Source organism: Giraffa tippelskirchi, chromosome 1 (assembly GCF_054371585.1).
Source record: "Giraffa tippelskirchi isolate mGirTip1 chromosome 1, T2T-mGirTip1v1.2.pri, whole genome shotgun sequence".
Lineage (NCBI taxonomy): Eukaryota > Metazoa > Chordata > Mammalia > Artiodactyla > Giraffidae > Giraffa > Giraffa tippelskirchi.
The window spans coordinates 160,679,510-160,699,817 of record NC_137275.1 but is presented as its reverse complement, the minus strand read 5'-3'; the positions used below and the strand labels follow the sequence as shown (position 1 = coordinate 160,699,817).

At 40.7% G+C, this 20,308-nt stretch overlaps 1 long non-coding RNA gene across 1 annotated transcript; it reads right to left on the bottom strand.

Moving 5' to 3' along the window:
- Positions 1-263: 263 nt before the first annotated feature.
- On the bottom strand, positions 264-19,799 carry LOC145510692 (uncharacterized). The gene is made up of 3 exons (XR_014057218.1): positions 19,692-19,799; positions 7,720-7,773; positions 264-427 (listed from the first exon to the last, which is right to left on the bottom strand). It is a non-coding gene; the product is annotated as an uncharacterized LOC145510692 (long non-coding RNA).
- Positions 19,800-20,308: the final 509 nt, after the last annotated feature.

Here is a 20,308-nt window from a genome sequence, read left to right as displayed (position 1 = left end):
GAATTTATAAACATGCAACATCATTCCTGTGTATGAAGACATTGGGAAAACAAACTGTAACACAACATATCTTAAATATTAAGGTTCTCATTAAGGAGATACCTGCCCAAGAAAACAGAAAGAACTGAGACTTGAGTCCATGGATTGATGATGTAATACCTAACCCTGGGTCTTAGGTATTCTGGAATCTACCCATGAGACCTAGGCATTGCTCACATTTCACACATGCACAGAGGGGGAAAGAACTCTTTGAATGAAATGACTGGCTTTGACAAAACTCTCTTGTTTTTTAAAAATGTCACTTGATACCAAAATATGACTTAAGAGTATGTAAGGCCTCAGGGGTCCAGAGTGTACAACCAGTTATCATGCTCAGGATCTTCAGAATTCTAGAGGCACATGTTGGAACACATCACATCCTGCTGACCTGTAGATAAATATTTCTTTTATTAATAAACTGTACATGTAACTTAAATAAAGTTTATTTTTGAGAGAATTGTTGTGTCATTGTTTTTTAGTCACTAAGTCATATCCAAGTCTTTGTGAACCCCTGGACTGTAGCCCACCAGTCTCCTCTATCCATGGGATTTCCCAGGCAAGAATACTGGAGTGGGTTGCTATTTCCTTCTCCAAGGGATCTTCCTGGATCAGGGATGGAGCCCACGTCTCCTGCATTGGCAGGTGGAATCTTTCCCACTGAGCTACCAGGGAAGCCCAAATTGTTATGAGCCTTTCCTTTTCTTTAGGAAAAGAAGTTCTTTAGGAACTTTTCCAAAAGTTTTTACCCAAATCTTTCTCCTTTCCTCAACTGAAGCTGGCTCAGTCACCCCTTTCTGGGAACCAGATCTGGATACATCAAGTTGAAAGAATAAGAGACACCCCATTTCTGCCATACTTAGAGGTCAATTTAGTATCTCACCACAGGCAGCCAATATTTCACCCTCTCAAACCCCGCCTCTCCACCTCTTATGAGAGAAATGAAAATCAAAGCCACTATTACCAAGAAATGTTGGGCCAGAGCTTCATCCCTCTGGATGACAGAGAACAGGCCCTGAAGGGAGGAAGCCCCAGGGTGACAGGACAAGACAGGCCTTGACAAGCAAGAAAAATCATTTTGATACTTTCTGCTCATCAGCTCTTAAGTGGTCTGTGTTGAAACTCATTTATGATAAGGCTAAATTTTTCGTGAGCATTAGAGATCTGAATCCATCTGAAACTTCCCAAGCAATGGCTCCTAAATGTTTGACTGATATTGGGTGCTAAACCTTGGAACTGGCACAGGGAGTAGTGAGGAAAAAATAAGGAAATTGAGGGAAAGAGAAACTAAAAAAAAAAAAAAAGTCTCTAAGGGACTTCCCTGGTGGTTCAGTGGTTAAGACTCTGTGATTCCAATGCAGGGGGGTGATCTCTGGTTAGGGAACTAAGATCCCACATGCTATAAGTGAAGTGAAGTTGCGCAGTCGTGTCCGACTGTTTGTGATCCCATGGACTGTAGACTACCATGCTTCTCTGTCCATGGAATTTTCCAGGCAAGAGTACTAGAGCGGGTTGCCATTTCCTTCTCCAGGGTATCTTCCCGACCCATGGATTGAACACAGGTCTTCTGCATTGCAGGCGGACGCTTTACCATCTGAGCCACCAGGGAAGCCCCGTATGCTGTGCAGTTACAGCCAAAAAAAAAAATCTTTAGAAGCTCAACAGAGAGTCCTTAATGAACTTAAGATTCACTTAATGAATGAAGTGTTGCGTGAATACAAGCTTTGCAGTGAGAGAAATGTAAATTTGGGTGTTTCTTACTCCCCTAGACTAGCTGCGGTCATGGGTAAGCTGCTTACCACTCAAACTTTTGTCCTTCTCTTAAAATCCTAACCCCTACTTGCACAGAGTCTTCCTAAGGCAGAGAGGCAACGTTTATAAAATGCTGTACTCATAACAGCTGCTATTTCCTTTCCAGTGCCAAAAAATTGTAATTTATTTCCCCCCAAAAATCATAATTCATTTTTTTAAAAGGTAAAATTAAAATTCTTCACTTGTGTCTGTTTGGAGATCTGATTTTGGTCCGCACTCATACTAATCCCATATGCAAGTGTTCCCTCTGAGGTCTCCCCTTGAAATTCTAGCCTTTGGAGATCTTTTTCATTCCAAGAAGTCAAGATTAATGGTGCTGTACCTATGAGCTCTGCAGAAACCCTCATATGTGTGACCTTCTGCTGATTAAAAAGCCAAAGTGACTAATTCAAGTTCACTGGTTATACACAGAAGTCTGTTTAACCAGCAGGGGAAGAAGATATTAAACTTTGTGCCACTCCAGAAGGTGAGATTAGCTTGATCTTTGGATTTATCATGCTAAATTAATGCGATGGGCCGGTAATCTGAGAAATGTGGAAGAACACTAAATTGCAGGTTTGAATATTTAATTAATGCTCTAGGCTCTTATTTAGAGGTATTTCTTGCCTACTGGTTGATTGAGGGCAGATTATGGTTTAAACCCATTGTCATTTATGTTTTCCTAAATTCACCCATTTACAAGTGAAAGTGAGGCTGAGATTAATTCTTTAAAACCAAAAGCAAATTTGTCTTTTTACCTGACCCCAAACGAGTCCTGTGATTTTCCCAAAAAGGGCTTATAAATGCTGGAGATGATTTTAGATAATTAGATATGAACAGACATCCCTTCACTGGCTTCAGGGGACCTACAGTGACAGTTTCTGAAAGGTTCTAGAACTTTATAATTGGCATATCCTAAATTGATCATCAGAGATTGCAGCCACAAAATTAAAAGACACTTGCTAGACAGCGTATTAAAAAGGAGAGCCATCACTGGGCCAGCAAAGGTCTATTTAGTCAAAGCTGTGATTTTTCCAGTGGTCATGTACGGATATGAGAGCTGGACCAGAGAGAAGGCCGAGCACCAAAGAACCAATACTTTCGAACTGTGGTGCTAGAGAAGACTCTTGAGAGTTCCTTGGACATCAAGATCAAACCAGTCATTCTTAAAGAAAATCAACCCTGAGTTTTCATTAGAAGGACTGATGCTGAAGCTTCCATACTTTGGCATCTAATGTGAACATCCAACTCACTAGAAAATACCCTAATGCTCGGAAAGACTGAAGGCAAAAGGAGAAGGGGGCATCAGAGGATGAGATGTTTAGATACCATCATTGACTCACTGGACATGAATTTGAGCAAACTCCAGGAGATACTGAAGGATAGGGAAGCCTGGCATGCTGCAGTTCATGGGGTCGCAAAGAGTTGGACATGACTGAGTGACTGAACAACAACAAATTGATCATCAGTTTTGGGGAAATACAACAAGTTCTTGAACTTTTAATGAAAATGAGGAAGGGTGTATGTGAACCAAACTTTTCAAAAGCTACCTCTACACACACATACTACACACACACACACACACACACACACACAGAGTTCATTTGTCCTTACTTCATTTATTTGTTCAATGCCACCTATGTGCCAAGCTTTGTTCTGGATTCTGGGGAACCAGTGGGGAACAAAACAAGCAAAAGCCCCATCATTCATGGTGCTCATTCTAATTAGAAGCCAGGAATAGGACAGACATTAATAAGTCAGGTAGTGGTAAGAACTCCAGGGAAAAACAAAACAGAGCAGGGGATTAGAGAAAGAAAGAAAAAGCTATTTTAGAGACAGCAGTCAAGGAAGCCCTCCAAGGAGGTGACTCAGACAGAGAACCTGGTGGAAGCAAGGGAGTAGTCCACTGAGGACACTGCAGAAGTCCTGAGGCAGGAGCCTTCTTGTTTCATCTATGAAAAAGCAAGATGGCCATGTAGGTAGAGGTGACCGAGACAGAAAGGGAGGGGAGAAGGGAGCAGCAAAAACCAAGCGATATAGACTTCAAAGGCTGTGGTGGAGATTTGGGATTTCAAGTGATGGGGCAACTTGAGAGGGTTTGGGGGCAGTGGAGGTATGTCCCATTTTAAAGGGATCATGCTGGCTGCTTTGTTGAGAATAGGCTGCAGGGAGGCAGGGGTGGAAGCAGGGAGGTAAGTTAGGAGACTACGGCAGTAGACAGGTAGATGGCCATGGCTTGGGCAAGTCTGGTGGGGATGGAAGAAAGCTCTAGTCCACATGCAGCCTGTCAAGGCAGGGTGGGGGCACAGAGTATGTGCACAAGCCGCCTCCCTGGAGGGGAGAATGTGTTATAATATTTGGTCCCCACATTCAGGAAAATCTCGCTGGTTGCTCTCTCAATCAGCTTGGCTGCACCCTGAGCGGGCAGGGATGACAGGCATGACCACAGCATCAGTGGAAACACTCAACAAGGCTGCATGGAAGCTAAGGGGAATGCTGTGCTTCTCCACCCTGACAAGCGAGAAGAACAGAAGAGCCTGGAGCATAAATTCCAGTCTGCACAAATACACGTGATTCACCCATTCAAAGGGAGTCCTCCTATCTGCTAGGGTCCTTTTCTGTACAGAATTCTGTGCTGGCTCTTGAGCAACTTCCTGTACAGATATGTTTTCTATAGTCACACAGTTTTTCAATGTAATAGGTTTAGACAGGATCCAGCATTTTCCATCTATCCAAGCACCATGTATGTTTCCTGTTACCCATCTGGTCCCTAAAGGCATTGGATTATCAAAACTACTTCCCCCAAGAAATTTCAGGATCCTGATATTTGTCAGTTGAGAGGGATCCCAGTGTCATTGAGTTGGATACTTGCCTGATACAATTGGTAACAAGTCTCCATAGGGGAAAAGTGTGTGTGTGTCTCAGTCACATCAGACTCTTTGCGACCCCACAGACTGCAGCCCTCCAGGCTTCTTTCTGACTGGGATTCTCCAGGCAAAAATAATGGAGTGGGTTGCCATTTCCTTCTCCAGGGCATCTTCCCCACCCTGGGATTGAACCCGTGTCTCAAATGTCTGCCTATATTTACCCAGCAAGGAGGACCCATTCTTCAGACAATGTCCTACGTAAGTCACCCACAGAGTCACAGTTACTCATCTAATAAGCCTAGAAATTCAACAAGAGTTTGAGTCTTAATATTAAAAAAAAGAGGAAGAAGGACATTCTGTTTTGGAAGACAAGAGCCCCCTAAGACCCCCAAATCTGAGAAAAAGTATATATATATACTTTTTAATAGTGTAAGATCTTTCCTCTTTCAGAGGAAAACTTTTTTTTTTGTTTTTAAAGTAAGGTGAGTCTCTGAAGGGCACCCATGCATGTCACAGAATAGAAGCCAAATATTAACAAGCAGCTTAGAAACAGAAAACAACCTCTTGGCTGACGTCAGCACCAGTACCTGTTTTCATTCAGAAAAGAGAACCAACCTTTCCTATCTGAGGATCCAGTCACCTCAGGACAGGACGAGGCTGGGCTAGAGGCTACATGCCATTCTCCCTCCCCTGCAGCGGGCACTGTGTTCCCAGCTGTCTGCGCACTGTCTCCATTAGGAGGCAGACAAGATTTCCATGGGCCTAAGGAATCGTGCCAACTCGCCAAAAGTGGCACACTGGTTGGCATAGACTCTCTAGTTCTCTCAGAAATCCAGTGACATGAAGGTGCAAAAAAAAAAGACAAGTTAAAACCCAAAGTAACTGTTGTTTCCTTTGCCTTGGCAGGAGGGCTGGAAATGTCTTGGGAAATGAAATTTCTATACTGCTGCGAGAGAAGGGACATCTTTGGAGAGGCCGAAGGAGGTCCTGGGCTGGGTTTGGGGAGTGAGTGATAGATTGATGAATTGCTCTGCCTTCTAGAAATAGAGGCCTCAGGAGCGGGTGGGGAAGTGCTGGGAATCAGGAAGGCGGAGAAGAAGGCAGAGCTATGTGGTGCGTGCACGGACCTATGGGGCCCCACTGCCTCCACTGCCGGACACCAGGAACACCTAGCAGGCAACTGGAGACAGCTGACAGTTTCTGTCCTGTGAACCCTTCAACCTCTCCAGCCCTTCAGGAAAGTGTGTGGCACATGCTTCACACCTCGTGTGAGTGGCTTTTGATGAAAGTCTTGGAAAGTCAGTCTCAGATGCATGTTGACTTGACAGCAGAACAGGGACCTACAGAACAATCCAGTAACTGAACTGAACTCAATAGCTGCCAGAATTTAGAGAGGAGAAGCCCCCTGGGAACCTTAGAACTCTTTAGCGGGAACCATGGACTTCCTACACAATGTGGGATGGAAGTTCAAGCCCATATTATCTGGAGCTTAAGGGGCAGAGTCACTCCAAGTGATGCTACAAATGATACCATGTAAAAGGTGGGGTCTGGTGGCTTTTAGATGATGTGAGCTGAGCATTTGCTAGTCCGTGTATAGAACTTATCATAGCAACAACCTGTAAGGGGCTTGGAGCATTTTAAATCATGGAGTCACTTTTTCAAATTGCCAATATGACTGTGGCACTCCCTATCTTAAATGACTACTTGCTGTCAACAGAAGGAAAGCTGGAGTCCTTCAGCTCAGGCTCGAGACCACCATGACCTGACCTCTGCTACTCAGTTCTCCCCTATCCTGTGATTCCCCAGGCTAAACTTCATGCTCCAGTAACATTCAACTGTTTGTGACCCCTGCCCTGCTCCGCAAATTGCTGTTTCCCATGCAAAGCTGCGTCTTCGCTCAAGCTCTTCCCTCTGCTTCACGCGCTGTTTTCACCTCTCCTCACTTGGTTCTTATTCTTCTTCTAAGACTTAGTTCACATGTCACCTTCTCCAGGAAACCTTCTCTGCTGCCCCAATTTGGCTCATGTGTCTCTTATCGACACACATATAATTCCACAAGAGCATGTACAATTCTTATGTAGAGATTATCTACTTTTATGTGTATAACTTCCTGATTGAATGAAATAAAAGCTTCTCTAATGTAAGAATTTAGTCTTGGTAATCTTTGTCTCCCTACCCTCATCCCCACCAGGGTGTATAGCATGAAGTGGGGCACTTTTGAACACAAATACCATTCATTAAACTTAATCCCACAAATGCAGGCAAGTTTTTGTAAACTAGCATACCAGCCTTCAGGTAGATATAATCTCAAAGAAATACCCTTTAGAGGTCATTTACCTTTGCCAACATATCCTACACCACACATAAATTGGAGGTCCTTTTATGAACTTAAGTTCAGGGAGCACAAGGCTGTGCTCACATAACAAATCTTACATCTTTGAGGGTAGACTGAATATTTTGAAACAGCAAAAATCATTGAGTGGGGACTTTCCTGCAGGTCCAGTGGCTAAGACTCCTCACTCTCAATGCAGGGGGCCTGGGTTTGATCCCTGGTCAGGGAATTAGATCCCATATGCTATGACTAAAAGTTCACATGCTGCAACTTTAGATTCTGCATGCCACAACTAAGACCCAGCGCAGCCAAGTAAATAAACAAAATCATTGAGTGTTCTGCTAGGGACCATAGTAATTTGTCATGTGGGTTAAAAACATTTTGAGACCCTCCCTGGCCATCCTAGCCAGAAACTCATACAGAACATACTTCAAGCCAACAGCACCATCTTTGAAATAAACACATAACCAGCCCAGGGAATTACATCTAGGTTACCATATACTGCTGAGACTATTTAAAAAGTTGTTCTGTAACTTGACAATCACAACTGTTACTTCATTTTAGCATTTAGAATTAATTTGCCAACACACAACTTACATAGCATGGCTACAAAAAGCTCAGTCCCACAAGCCTTCATGTATTCTTGGAAAAGTGTTACGAGATTGGAGTTCCAATCTTAGTTTTGCCACTTACTTGCATCACAATCCTGGTAACTTCTCTTCTAGCTCTAAGACTCCATTTCTTCATCTGTAAAGTGAGTCAATGATAAAATCTGACTTAGTTATCAGAGAGTTGAAAGTCAACACTCACAAACCCTGTGACTTATTAAGCACTACTACACACACAGAGGAATCTGGATACTCTGAAACACAGATGATTGAAATGAAGCCTCTCATTTATAGCTAAGTAACAAGGCAAAACTGTGCTCAATGGGTACTAAATAAATGTGGCAAACAAACAATAAGCTCTCTGATTGCTAGGAGATGGAGAAATTTTGGGGGCTGCCTTGGTGTGAAAAAGGAGGAATTGTTTTTGTGTCCATTAGAGCAGGGCCAACCTCTCCAATCTCTGGAACACAGACCTGTACCTCCTGTCAGATCAGTGGCAGCATTAGTTTAGAAATAAAGTGCACAATAAATGTAATGTGCTTGAATCATCCTGGACCCCCCACCCCCACCCCCAGTCCTTGAAAACATTGTCTTCCACAAAACTGGTCCCTGGTGCCAAAATGGTAGGGGACCGCTGCATTAGGGTATGATTTTTTTTTAAGAATCACACCCCTTGTTAAGTCTGATAAAACCAAAGGATCTTCCCAGGAAAAAAAAAAAAAGCAAAACTTCTCATTTCAGGGATCCTTGTATCTCCTTGTGCCTATCTATGGATTCTAAAATTGTCCCTACCCCAGGGCAGGATTCTCTGGTTTATACATTTAAATAAACGCACATTTTCTATTATTGTCTCCTTTTCCCTAAGATTCTATGCATATGTACTCTGCTGCTGCTGCTAAATCGCTTCAGTCGTGTCCGACTCTGTGCGACCCCATGGACGGCAGCTCACCAGGCTCTGCCGTCCCTAGGATTCTCCAGGCAAGAATACTGGAGTGGGTTGCCATTTCCTTCTCCAGTGCATGAAAGGGAAAAGTGAAAGTGAAGTTGCTTAGTCGTGTCCGACTCTTAGCGACCCCATGGACTACAGCCTACCAGGCTCCTCCGTCCATGGGATTTTCCAGGCAAGAGTACTGGAGTGGGGTGCCATTGCCTTCTCTGTATGTACTCTGAGATATCACCAATTATGACTTTCTCAGGGTATATGCCCAGTAGTGTGAGGTGATACCTCATTGTAGTTTTGCTTTGCATTTATCTAATAATGAGCGACATTGAGCATCTTTTTGTGTGTTTATTAACCATCTGCATGTCTTCTTTGGTGAAATGTCTATTAAGTCTTCTGGGGGTGGGATGAGGTGGGAGGTGGAAGGGAGGTTCAAGAGGGAGGGGCATATGCATACCTATGGCCGATTCATGTGAATGTATGGCAGAAACCAACACAATATTGTAAAGCAAGTATCCTTCAATTAAAAATAAATTTTTAAGAAATAGTGTATTAATGGATAGAAGTAATTAATTAATACCTTATTTCATAACAAAACCTAACAGATATTTTTATCTGCAGAGCTATAACATTAGGGAGTTGATTCACAAAATACTCATCACCTGAAATATAATGTTAGCTTGCCCTGTGTTACGTATCAGGTGTGTGTATTTTGAGTTCTGCAAACAAGGAATCGCTTTGTCACCATATCTGTGTTTCACTCAAGAGAGGGAGTGTGCCATTAATAGTAAAAGTGGGGAGCCAGAGTTAAGAGATTTCAGTTCCGATCTTAGTTTTGCCACTCACTTGCTTTGTAATCCTAGTAAATTCCCATTCATCTCCAAGCCTCCAATTTTTTTTTACCTGTTAAATGAGTCAATTATAAAATTTGACTAAGTCACTTCACATAATTGTCTTAAGGACCAGAAGAGATAACAAATGGGTACTATCTCAATGTGAGGGTTTTTTTTTTTCAGGGCTGTTTAGGAAAAAAAAAAAAAATCGCCTTATGTACATTTCATAGGTTCACTTGCCAGGAGGAAATTTTATTGATGCTTGACATCACAGACTTTTAGTTTACAATGAAAATCACTATACATGATGTTCAGTGTTTAAAATACCACCACCCATATTGACAATGCTAAGTCATTCACATGACGACAAATGAAAGGCATTCCCTAATTCGCTGAATCTTCCATTGATGTCAGTTGTGTCTCCCTCCCAAAAGCATTGTATTACATCAGAAAGGTGTACTTGCTTTACTAATACGTAGGCATTGTTTGAATTGCCATGTAAAAGAAAATACTGAATGATTTTCTTATAAACTTACATTTTAGGAAGCATTTTTCACTCACGAGTTGAAAATAGCTTATAACATATGATAGTTTCAATCTTAAAACAAATTCCTCTTGTTATTTTTGCAGGTTGAGTTACTAAGCTCCTTGGTTGGCACTGGCCTGTCCTATTCCAAGAGCTGATGCAATAAAGTGAAACTCATTGAGAGTGGCTGCTGCAATCAATGATCAAGTTGCAATACTGTTCTTAAAAAAATTAGTTAACAGTGTAGAAGGAAATACATAGAACAGCATGCCCAGAAGAATGTGCTTGTTCACAATGACAACAGATTTACAGCAAATTTATAGAGTTGTGTTATGAACAAGTCCTTAAGATGTGTATTTCTTTTATGAGTCCTTAAACCATAAATAAAATCTGAAATAATCACTGTACTTTAAAAAAAAAAAAACACTCTAGTCATTTAAAAATGTTGCAATATAACTCTGGTTTGGGGATTTTGTAAAGCCAGACTGGACCTATTTAGTTGAATGAGAAACCTTGGACACCAAGAGTAATTTTTCAGTGATAGTATTTGCACCACCCTCAGAGCCTCTCCAGGCTTTCCAGGTGGCTCAGTGGTAAAGAATCTACCTGCAATGCAGGAGATGTGGGTTCGATCCCTGGGTCAGGAAGATCCCCTGGAGAAGGAAATGGCAACCCACTCCAAGATTCTTGCCTGGGAAATCCCATGGAGAGAGGAGCCTGACAGGCTATAGTCCATGGATTCAAATGAGCATCCAGGCACAGAGCCTCTCTGTAAGGAAAGGCACCTTCCAGTCTATGTGCAGTTTTCATCAAATGGAGTCACTTTCATTTTTATGTGAAGAATTCCCTCAAGCCTGTGAAAAATTGAGCGAAGCTTTATCTGCAGGAATTTTGGAAATTAAAATGTTTTTCCTGCTGCTTTTCTCTAGGCTTTCACTGCCAACATATCTCCTGCCCACAGCTGCCAGATTCATCTTCCCAAAACACACTTTTCAGACATCATCCTTTTTACCATGGGAACCACTGAAGGTTTCAGAGTAAAGGCCAAGCCCTTGAGCCTAGTAGTCAAGGTTCTCTAAATGGCTTTTCTACTAAAGTCAACCAAATGTTCAAAAAGGAAATAGTACCATTTTTGCCCAATCTCTTCCAGAAAATTAAAGAGGAAGGTGTATTTCCCAAGCCATTTCAAAAGATTCTGATACCAAAACCAGGCAAATATTACGAGAAAACATCAATAACCCACATGAGCATTTTAAACAGAAGGGAAGGGGGCAGGGCACAATCTTTAAAAGAATGACATAGTCATAGGACATGACAAAAACTGGTTAGAACCAACTAGGTCCCGATGGGGGAAGATTCAACTTCCAGTAGACCTTGAGCCTCATTATGTGCTCACTGTAATGCTATAGTATTCTAAATGACACACCTACCAGGTAGGTGATGGCCCAATTCCTGGAAATCCATTTGGGTGATGGCCCAATTTGGGTGATGGCTCAATTCCTGGAAATCCCCACTCCTTTCCCAAAATAGTTAGAATAATCCTCCCACTTATTAGCCTATGAAATTGCCCAGCCCATAAAATCTAACCACATCATGTTTCAAGGCCTCTTGCCTTCTGAGATGGCCCACACACTGTCTATGGAGTATGGTTCTCCCAAGGCCATTCTTGTCTTTTGAGACCAGCTGCATTCTGTCTATGGAATGTGTATCTCTAAATAAATCCACTTCTTACCTATCACTTAGTCTCTCGTTAAATTCTTTTTGCCACAAGACATCACGAGCCTGAGCTTCATTAAGTCCTGAGACCAGGTGTGTGAGCTCAGATAAAAGACATTCAAAGACATGGGTTCAAGTCCCAGTCTGGGTTTAGGTTGGGTTCAAGTCCAAACTCAACTCGTGGGTTTGAGTTCTGGGTTTGAGTCCCATCTGAGTTGCATGATTTCACACTGATGTAAAAATTCTTGGCAAAATATTAGCAAATCACACCAACAATAAAATGAAAAGGTTGATATAGCATAACCAAATGGGATTTGTTCTAAGGATGCAGAGCTGCTTTATAATTTGAAAATAAATCAACGTACTTTACAATATTCATAGATTTTTTCTAAAATATAGTTGTCTCAACAGATGCAGAAATATGATTTGACAAAATATAACATCAACTCCTGTTTAAAAACTCTAAGCAAACTAGGAGTAAAACCTCCTCAACCTCTCAAAGAGCATTGCCAAAATGCTTGCAGCAGCTAACATCTTAGTAATAAAAAACAATGTCTTTCCCCTAAATGCTGTTCCCAAAGATGTTTGCAACTTGCTCACTTCCTTCATTTTGTATGTCTCCTGACCTCAGGGTGTTTTTTTTTTTAGTTTCCTAAGTTCATGCCAGAGATGAGTGCTTCAGTAACTTATGTCAGAGAGTTTGCAGCCCTCTTCCTAATTTGGCCAGATAGTCATGCAGAAGCATCTGGGAGCCACAGAGATGAAAAGATTAGAAGTAGAAAACAAATAGCCAGAATAATAGAAAAACTATTTCCTGAGAGTATTTATCAGATGGAACAAATTTTTTTTTGGAAAAGCAACTTTCTGGTCTTATTTTGAAAGGGCTCTATCCTTTGGATTATTTTATGAACACATCCCTTGTCTTACTACTGAAATATTTAGAGAGATAGAAAGCATACAGTAAGAAAGTTTTTAGATTTGTTTTAATAAAAACATAATCACATTACACATCTCTTACAACTTGCATTTTTTTCATTTAGCCATAAATAATGACAACTTCCCAGTGTCATCTGTTTTTTCTAAAACATGATTTTATAGGTTATATGACTGTGCCACAATTTACTTAACTTTGTCCCTCTTGATGACATTTTGCATCAAATTTTTCTATATTTGGCATTTTAAAGAGTATTTCCATTTCTTCCCACCCATATAGTAAATAAGAAACCCCTAGATTTTTCTCATAGCCCAGATGACTAATCCTGATAGAAATCTACAAGTTTACACTCTGGAATGAATAAACCAGAAAGACTTTGCATGAAATCAGGGTAATCAAGTTGAGAGTCAGCATTGCCCTTTTTAAGAGTCCCAATTGTGTTTGTTCCCAAAAGGATTCAGCCATATTTATACTTCTGTATCCATGCACACACATGGGCGTGCACATACACAGGCATCACAGAAATGTGGTGGTTTTAATTTGACCAAGAAAAAGGATCTTTAGTTGCTAATGGTTGGAATTCCCTTTAAAATGACCAGGTCCCGGACTGAGTCATGGATGATGGATGGGGAAAACCACCAGTCAGCCAGCTCACCTAGTGCTTTAATCAGCATTTTATCCCCATACTCTTACATTTAAATAAACAGCCAAGGGTCACAAAAATTTTAGAAAAATCTCCCACAATAAAAAACGTATTAAATTAAATAAAGAGGGGGAAAAAAGGAACTTCAGGAGAAAGAGTTTCAATGGAGAAAACAGATGAAACTGTCCAAAAGTATTTCTATAATTCATAGCTTTAAGACAAAAGATATTGCAGGCATAAACCAAAGGCAGGATGCTATATAAAAAAAAGAACTTTCAGAGAATAAGAAAAAGCTCTTGGAAGTTAAACACTGTAACCAAAATTAAACGGCTCAAAGAGGACTCAAAGTTGAAAACAAAATTCCAAAAAGTAGAACAAAAGACAAAGGAGAAAATAGGAGACAAAATATATGAGAACTAGAGGATGAGTTTAGGAGATCCAACATTCGAGAAAGAGTTTCAGATAGAAGGTTTGGAAAAAATGAAATAAAGAATATCATTAAAGAAATAATATATGAGTACTAAGAAAAAGACATGAGTTGTCAGGTTGAAAGGGCTCACTTAAAGTTCCAGCCCAGTGTACACACACACACACACCATGACATAGCGCCACGACACTTCAGAAAACCGAGGGTGAAGTGAAGTTTATAAATATTTTCAGAAAAATAAAATCGGTCACAAGTAAAAGACCAGACATCACAATATCATTGAACCTCTCAACAACAATGCTAACACTAAAAGAAAATGTAGTAAAGGCTTTAATATGCTGAAGAAAGCTTAATCTAGAATTCTATATGCAAGCTACTAGTCAAATGTGGGAGTGAAGTTAACACATTTTCAGATATGCAAGGTCTTAAAAAGATTTATCAAATCAATAAAAAGTTAAGTGATTATTATTTCCAAGGAAATAAAAAGTAGTTTTATAAGAATAATAAAAATACTGTTAGTTGTACAAGAAAAGTAATAAAAATACTACTGCTAGGAATAAGATTTACATTCCAAAAGTCTAAACTTTAATTGTTAATACAAGGCAAAGTTGTATAATGGAAAAATGTAAGGAGAGAGAATGTGGTGGTAGAAAATTGGGAAAGTGAGTAAAATCTTCATGTTTTATTCTAAGTCAATTGATAATATATAATTCAAGGGAAAAAAACAGGGCATAGCAATAAAGTCTTATCATTTAGAAAGCAGAGTAAAAGATTAACAACAAAAGCAGTAACAACACCACCTGAGTGGCTGGGCTCAGGGTTGAGGGAGACTAATTTTCATCATAATCATTACAGAACTTTTTGACTTTTAAAACTATACCTACAGAATTTTTAAATAAAAATCACTATAAGGAAGAGAATGAAGCAAGGGATCCAATGGCATCAACCCACAGGATTGAGGAAGTTCCTTTATGCTTTGGTATAAGGAAGATAAGATGATGTTCCAAGAAACAGGTTGGACTCTGAATTCCCTGATGCAATGAGGAATGATGTACAGGTTGAGTCAGCAATGCCAGAGGCACAACAAAAGGAACAGGAGCTCAAGTTGAAATAGCTGCACAGAAAGTTTTCAAAACACACACCAGGATCAGGAACTGCTTTCTCAATGGGAACTCTTCCCTGAACCCAGCCAAGGAGAACACTGTTAGAGATCTAGGCCCTGGATCAGAGAACCACATTTTGCAAAATGGAAGCCATAAAAGAGGATGCTGGGAAGGTTAGAGAGCATACAAAGGTGGAGAGAAAGTGAGACAGATATGAACTGACCATTTATTGCCTGTGCTATAGCTTTCCTGGTTGGTGTTGTTCAGTCACTGAGTCATGTTTGACTCTCTGTGACTGCAGCATGCCAGGCTTCCCTGTCCTTCACCATCTCTGGGAGCTTGCTCAAACTCATGTCCATTGAGTTGGTGATGCCATCCAACCATCTTGTCCTCTGTTGTCCCCTTCTCCTCCCGCCTTCTATCTTGCCCAGGATCAGAGTCTTTTCCAATGAGTCAGCTCTTTGCATCAGGTGGCCAAAGTACTAGAGCTTCAGCTTCAGCTTCAGCATCAGTCCTTCCAATGAATATTCAGGATTGATTTCCTTTAGGATTGACTGGTTTGATCTCCTTGCAGTTCAAGGGACTCTCAAGAGTCTTCTCCAACACCACAATTCAAAAGCATCAATTCTTCAGCACGCAGCCTTCTTTATGGTCCAATTCTCACAGCCATACATAACTACTGGAAAAATCATAGCTTTGACTAGACGGACCTTTGTCAGCAAAGTAATATCTCTGCTTTTTAATATGCTGTCTAGGTTTGCCATAGCTTTTCTTCCAAGGAGCAAGCGTCTTTTAATGTCATGGCTGCAGTCACTAACTGTAGTGATTTTGGAGCCCAAGAAAATAGTCTGTCACTGTTTCCCCATCTATATGCCATGAAGTGATGGAACCAGATGCCACAATCTTAGTTAGTGGAAAAGAATCTGCCTGCAATGCAGGAGACATGGGTTTGATCCCTGGGTCAAGAAGATTCCCTGGAGAAGGAAATGGCAACCCACTCCAGTATCCTTGCCTGGGAAAATCCCCCACAGAACCCTGCAGGGCTACAGTCCATGAGGTCGCAAAAGAGTCAGATATGACTGAGTGACTAAACATTCACAAAGCATTTTATATACATGATAACATTTATTCTCACATCATCATAATGCAGTATTTCTGTTATCTCCACTTTACCAATAAGAAAGCTGGAAATCTGACAGGTTATCTAATTTGACCAAAGTCACAGCGTTAGTGAGTGGTGGTGCTTGAATCTGAGCTAATTCTGTCTGATGCTAAAGTCCTCTGTACCACATCAGAGGAAGAGTCAGAGAAAAAAACATGGAGTTTCCTTTGCTTCCTGTGTATATTAAACTGTCAAGTTTTTCAGACTCGTATACTTATAGAGTGAGCTTATGGTTACCAGTGGGGAGGGATAGATTAGGAGTTTGGGACTGACATATACATACAGCTATATTTAAAATAGATAATGAACAAGGACTTACTGTATAGCAATTCAGCTCAATACTACTAAATACTACTAAATGGGAAAAGAATTTGAAATAGATATATATATACGTATAACTGAATCACTTTGCTGTACACCTGAAACTAACACAACATTGTTCATCAACTATACTTCAATATAAAATTAAAATTAAAAAACAAAAAAAGAAAGTAGTGTAATACTAAAAATCAAGTATACTTCAACAAATAAATAATTTTCTTAACTGTCTATTTTTTAATTGTGAAAACGTACTAATATAAAATCTGCCATTTTCACCACCTACTACTGCTGCTAAGTCGCTTCAGTCGTGTTAACTCTGTGCGACCCTACAGACAGCAGCCCACCAGGCTCCCCCGTCCCTGGGATTCTCCAGGCAAGAACACTGGAGTGGGTTGCCATTTCCTTCTCTAACGCATGAAAGTGAAAAGTGAAGTCGCTCAGTCATGTCTGACTCTTCGCAACCCCATGGACTGCAGCCTACCAGGCTCCTCTCTTCATGGGATTTTCCAGGCAAGAGAACTGGAGCGGGGTGCCATTGCCTTCTCCATTTCACCATCTATATGTGTACAATTAAGTGGTAATAAGTACATTTACAATGTTGTACAACCATCAACACTATTTCTGGAAACTTTTATCATCCTGAATAGAAATTTTGCACTCATTAAATGATGACTCCACATCTCCCCTTCCCCAGTCTTTGGTAGCCTCTATATTTGTTTTATTTCTCTATGCATTTGTTGACTCTATCTTAAATAAATGGAATCATACAATATGTTCTTTTGTTCACAGTTTATTTCACTTAGCATAATGTTTTTAAGTTTTATCTATGTTATGGCATGTATCAGAAATTCGTTTTTAAAGGTTGAATAATTTTCCATTTCCACTGTATATACCATACCACATTTTGTTTATCCACTCATCTACTGACGGACATTTGAGTCGCTTCTATCTTTTAGCTACTGTAAAAATGCTACTATGAACATTGGTGATCAAATATCTGTTTAAGTTCCTGCTTTCAATTCCTTAGGGTATTTACTGTTTGTTCATTTTTAAGTCTTTTCTTTTCCTTCCACCTTGTTCTCTGAAAGTTCCAAGTTTTCTCAAACCTCTCATGACCCATTCTTCCACTCCCATTTCATGCTTCAAATTTCTCAGCCCAAGGGGGAAGAACAGAGGAAATTACACATTTCCAATAGCACCTCATACTCTCTGGACGCAATGATCAACACACTTGCATATTTATTCATTCATTTTGCTATTATTCAACAAATATTTTGCACACTCATCCTGTGCCTGACACTGTTCTAAATGCTTGTTGTTGTTTAGTCACTAAGTCACGTCTGATTCTTGCAACCCCATCAACTGTAGCCCGCCAGGCGCTCTGTCCATGGGATTTCCCAAGTGAGAGTACTGGCGAGGGTTGCCATTTCCTTCTCCAGGGAATCTTCCCAACCCAGGGATTGAACGCATGTCTCCTGCATTGGCAGGCGGATTCTTTACCACTGAGCCACCAGGGAAGCCCTCTAAGTGCTTGGGATACTTCAATTCATGATATTAATATTCTGCCAATATTAAGCTTCCATCCCACCTATGGTTTTTTGTAACCCAAGTTTTTTATTTTAATTAAATTTATTTTTAACTGAAGGATAATTGCTTTACAATATTGTGTTGGTTTCTGCCAAACATCACCATGAATCAACTATAGGTATACTTCTGTCCCCTCTCTCTTGAATCTCCCTCCCACTTCCCTCTCCATCCTACCTCTCAAGGTTGTTACAGAGCCCCGGCATGAGTGCCCTAAGTCAAAGAGCAAATTCTCATTGGCTATCTATTTTACATATGGTAGTGTATATGTTTCCATGTGTAACCCAAGTTTATTAGAACATTTTCAAAGCAGATTGAAAATCATCAGATTTTAAAAATCATAAGAATGATTTTTATGGGAGAGGAGAAGACAAAAGAATGTTATTCAAGAATGCATTTCTTAAATATGAACAAACTGAAGGGAGATAGGGCCCTTCTGAAAAGATCTGGACCCTTCAAAAGGAATAGAGTGATTACTTCACACTCTCCCAATCCTTGGCCCCTGCCATCCTAGGAAATGATGAAAGCAGAAAATCAGAAAGAGAAAGAAGGAAAAGAATGAGGCAAGAGTCTGTTCCAGCTTTAGTACATTTGCTTTGCCAAGTCCTATTTCCAGGAGCAAGCTACCAGGGTGTTTGCATCTTTTCATTATGATGTTTGAAAGGTTAGATCCCCCGGTGATTTTACCAAATCACTTAGGAGATGACAGTCAGGTATTTTCTGTTGGACTCAGTGTCCACTGAGGAGGATTCTAAAGGAAATTTTCAGACTCTAACAAATCAAGAAAGATGACTTTTGCAACTGGGTTCCATAGAAAAAACACAGTCTCGTACATTTCTTGTTATAATTCTAAAAAATTTCTGGCATCACTATATATAGTACACTACTGAATCTGCAAGCTATTTTAGAAAGAGCCATGTTTCTCTTGGCTCTGAAGTAACTTGAAAAGCATCGGTGCCGTTGCAAACTGGAACATTAGGTGTTCCCCAAAAGGCATGAATTTAGGGTTCAGCAACTGGCATCCACCCAAATGCAAGTCTCGGAGGCGTGCAGCCCCAGCTGGTGTTTGGGCAACACAGCACAGGGGTCCTCAGTCATCATCCCCTATTCCTAGTTCTTACTTTTGGATGGGCTTCCCACTTGCTATTGGTCTTTCATGGCACCTAATCTCAGATTCCTTTGGCTTTAGAAGTCACAGGCTAACTGCTTTTCCCAGCCTTGCCACTGACTGTTCAGCTAACATCTCAGTCTTCTACTCATACCTCCTCATCCCAAGGAGAGACAGGCTATACTCTCCCCATTCTCTAATCCAGACAATACCTTGACAGGTGACCCCTGAAGGCGCTGACGTTAAGGTCACAATGGTAAGGTCTCATATTGAAGGAAACAGTGAGCTGCAATGAAGAACTCCTGGTCTTGGATTTAGAAAACTTGAGTTCCCCTCTAGATCTACACACCCCTTATAGGCTACATGACCAAGGGACTTGGGTAAGTCCAAACTTTCTATGTCAGGCACACAAGACCCTTTATTTGTGGGATTCCTGGTAAATTTCTTGGTGTCATCTCTTACCACTACCTCCATCGCTCCCTTTGATCCAGCCACTCAGTTCCAGTGGTAACTCTTCATGCTCTGGAAATCTTACTGTCTTTACTACATTTCACTGCAACTTGCCCTACACTTCACATCACTTCTCCTTTTACCTAATTCCTGCTCATCCTTTGGAACATATCTCAGGGGTTTTCATTGTTACGAAGCCTTCACTGTCATCATACAGCCATGCTCATCCTCTTCTGGCCTTCTTCTCTGGAATTCTTGGGATCAGGCACTGTGCCATATTTGATTGTGAATTTCCTGACCTTACACTTACCTGGCACAGAGAAGTACTTAAGAAATGTTTGTAGAATGATGAGAGTTAAGTTGCTTCCCATGCCTTCTCCCATGTAAAACCAACAAGATCTGTATTAATATTCCATTTGGCAGGTGAACTACTGAGGCTTCTCATCTATTGGCTAATTATCTGGTTGATGTCATACAATTACTGGGTGACACAGATGCTTTGTGAACTCAGGCCTGCTTCATTCCAAATCCCAAATCCCATTCCAAATCCCATCACGCTTCTGTCGCATAGAACTAACCTCAGTGATGGACTTGAGGCATTCAAGAAACCCTAATATGGACTTAGCCCCCTTTGAAACCTTCTAGATATTAATAGACTGAAATGCCATTTATCACACCTCCAAGTAATGGCTTTACACTTAACATAGGATTTATGTCTGTGAAAAACTGCAAAACCACTTCTGCAGTATTGTAAGATGAAATTTTCACCTCCTCAAACCTTCAAGAAAGAGAGAAGGAGGGGAAGTGGGTAGGAGGAAAAAAACATGAAGGGGAAGAAGGGAAAGCAAAGCAAATAAGAGTGGTTATAAGGTGAAGAGAGAGTTATGACAGCTCATGACTCAGAATGTTATGACCACATAACCGAAT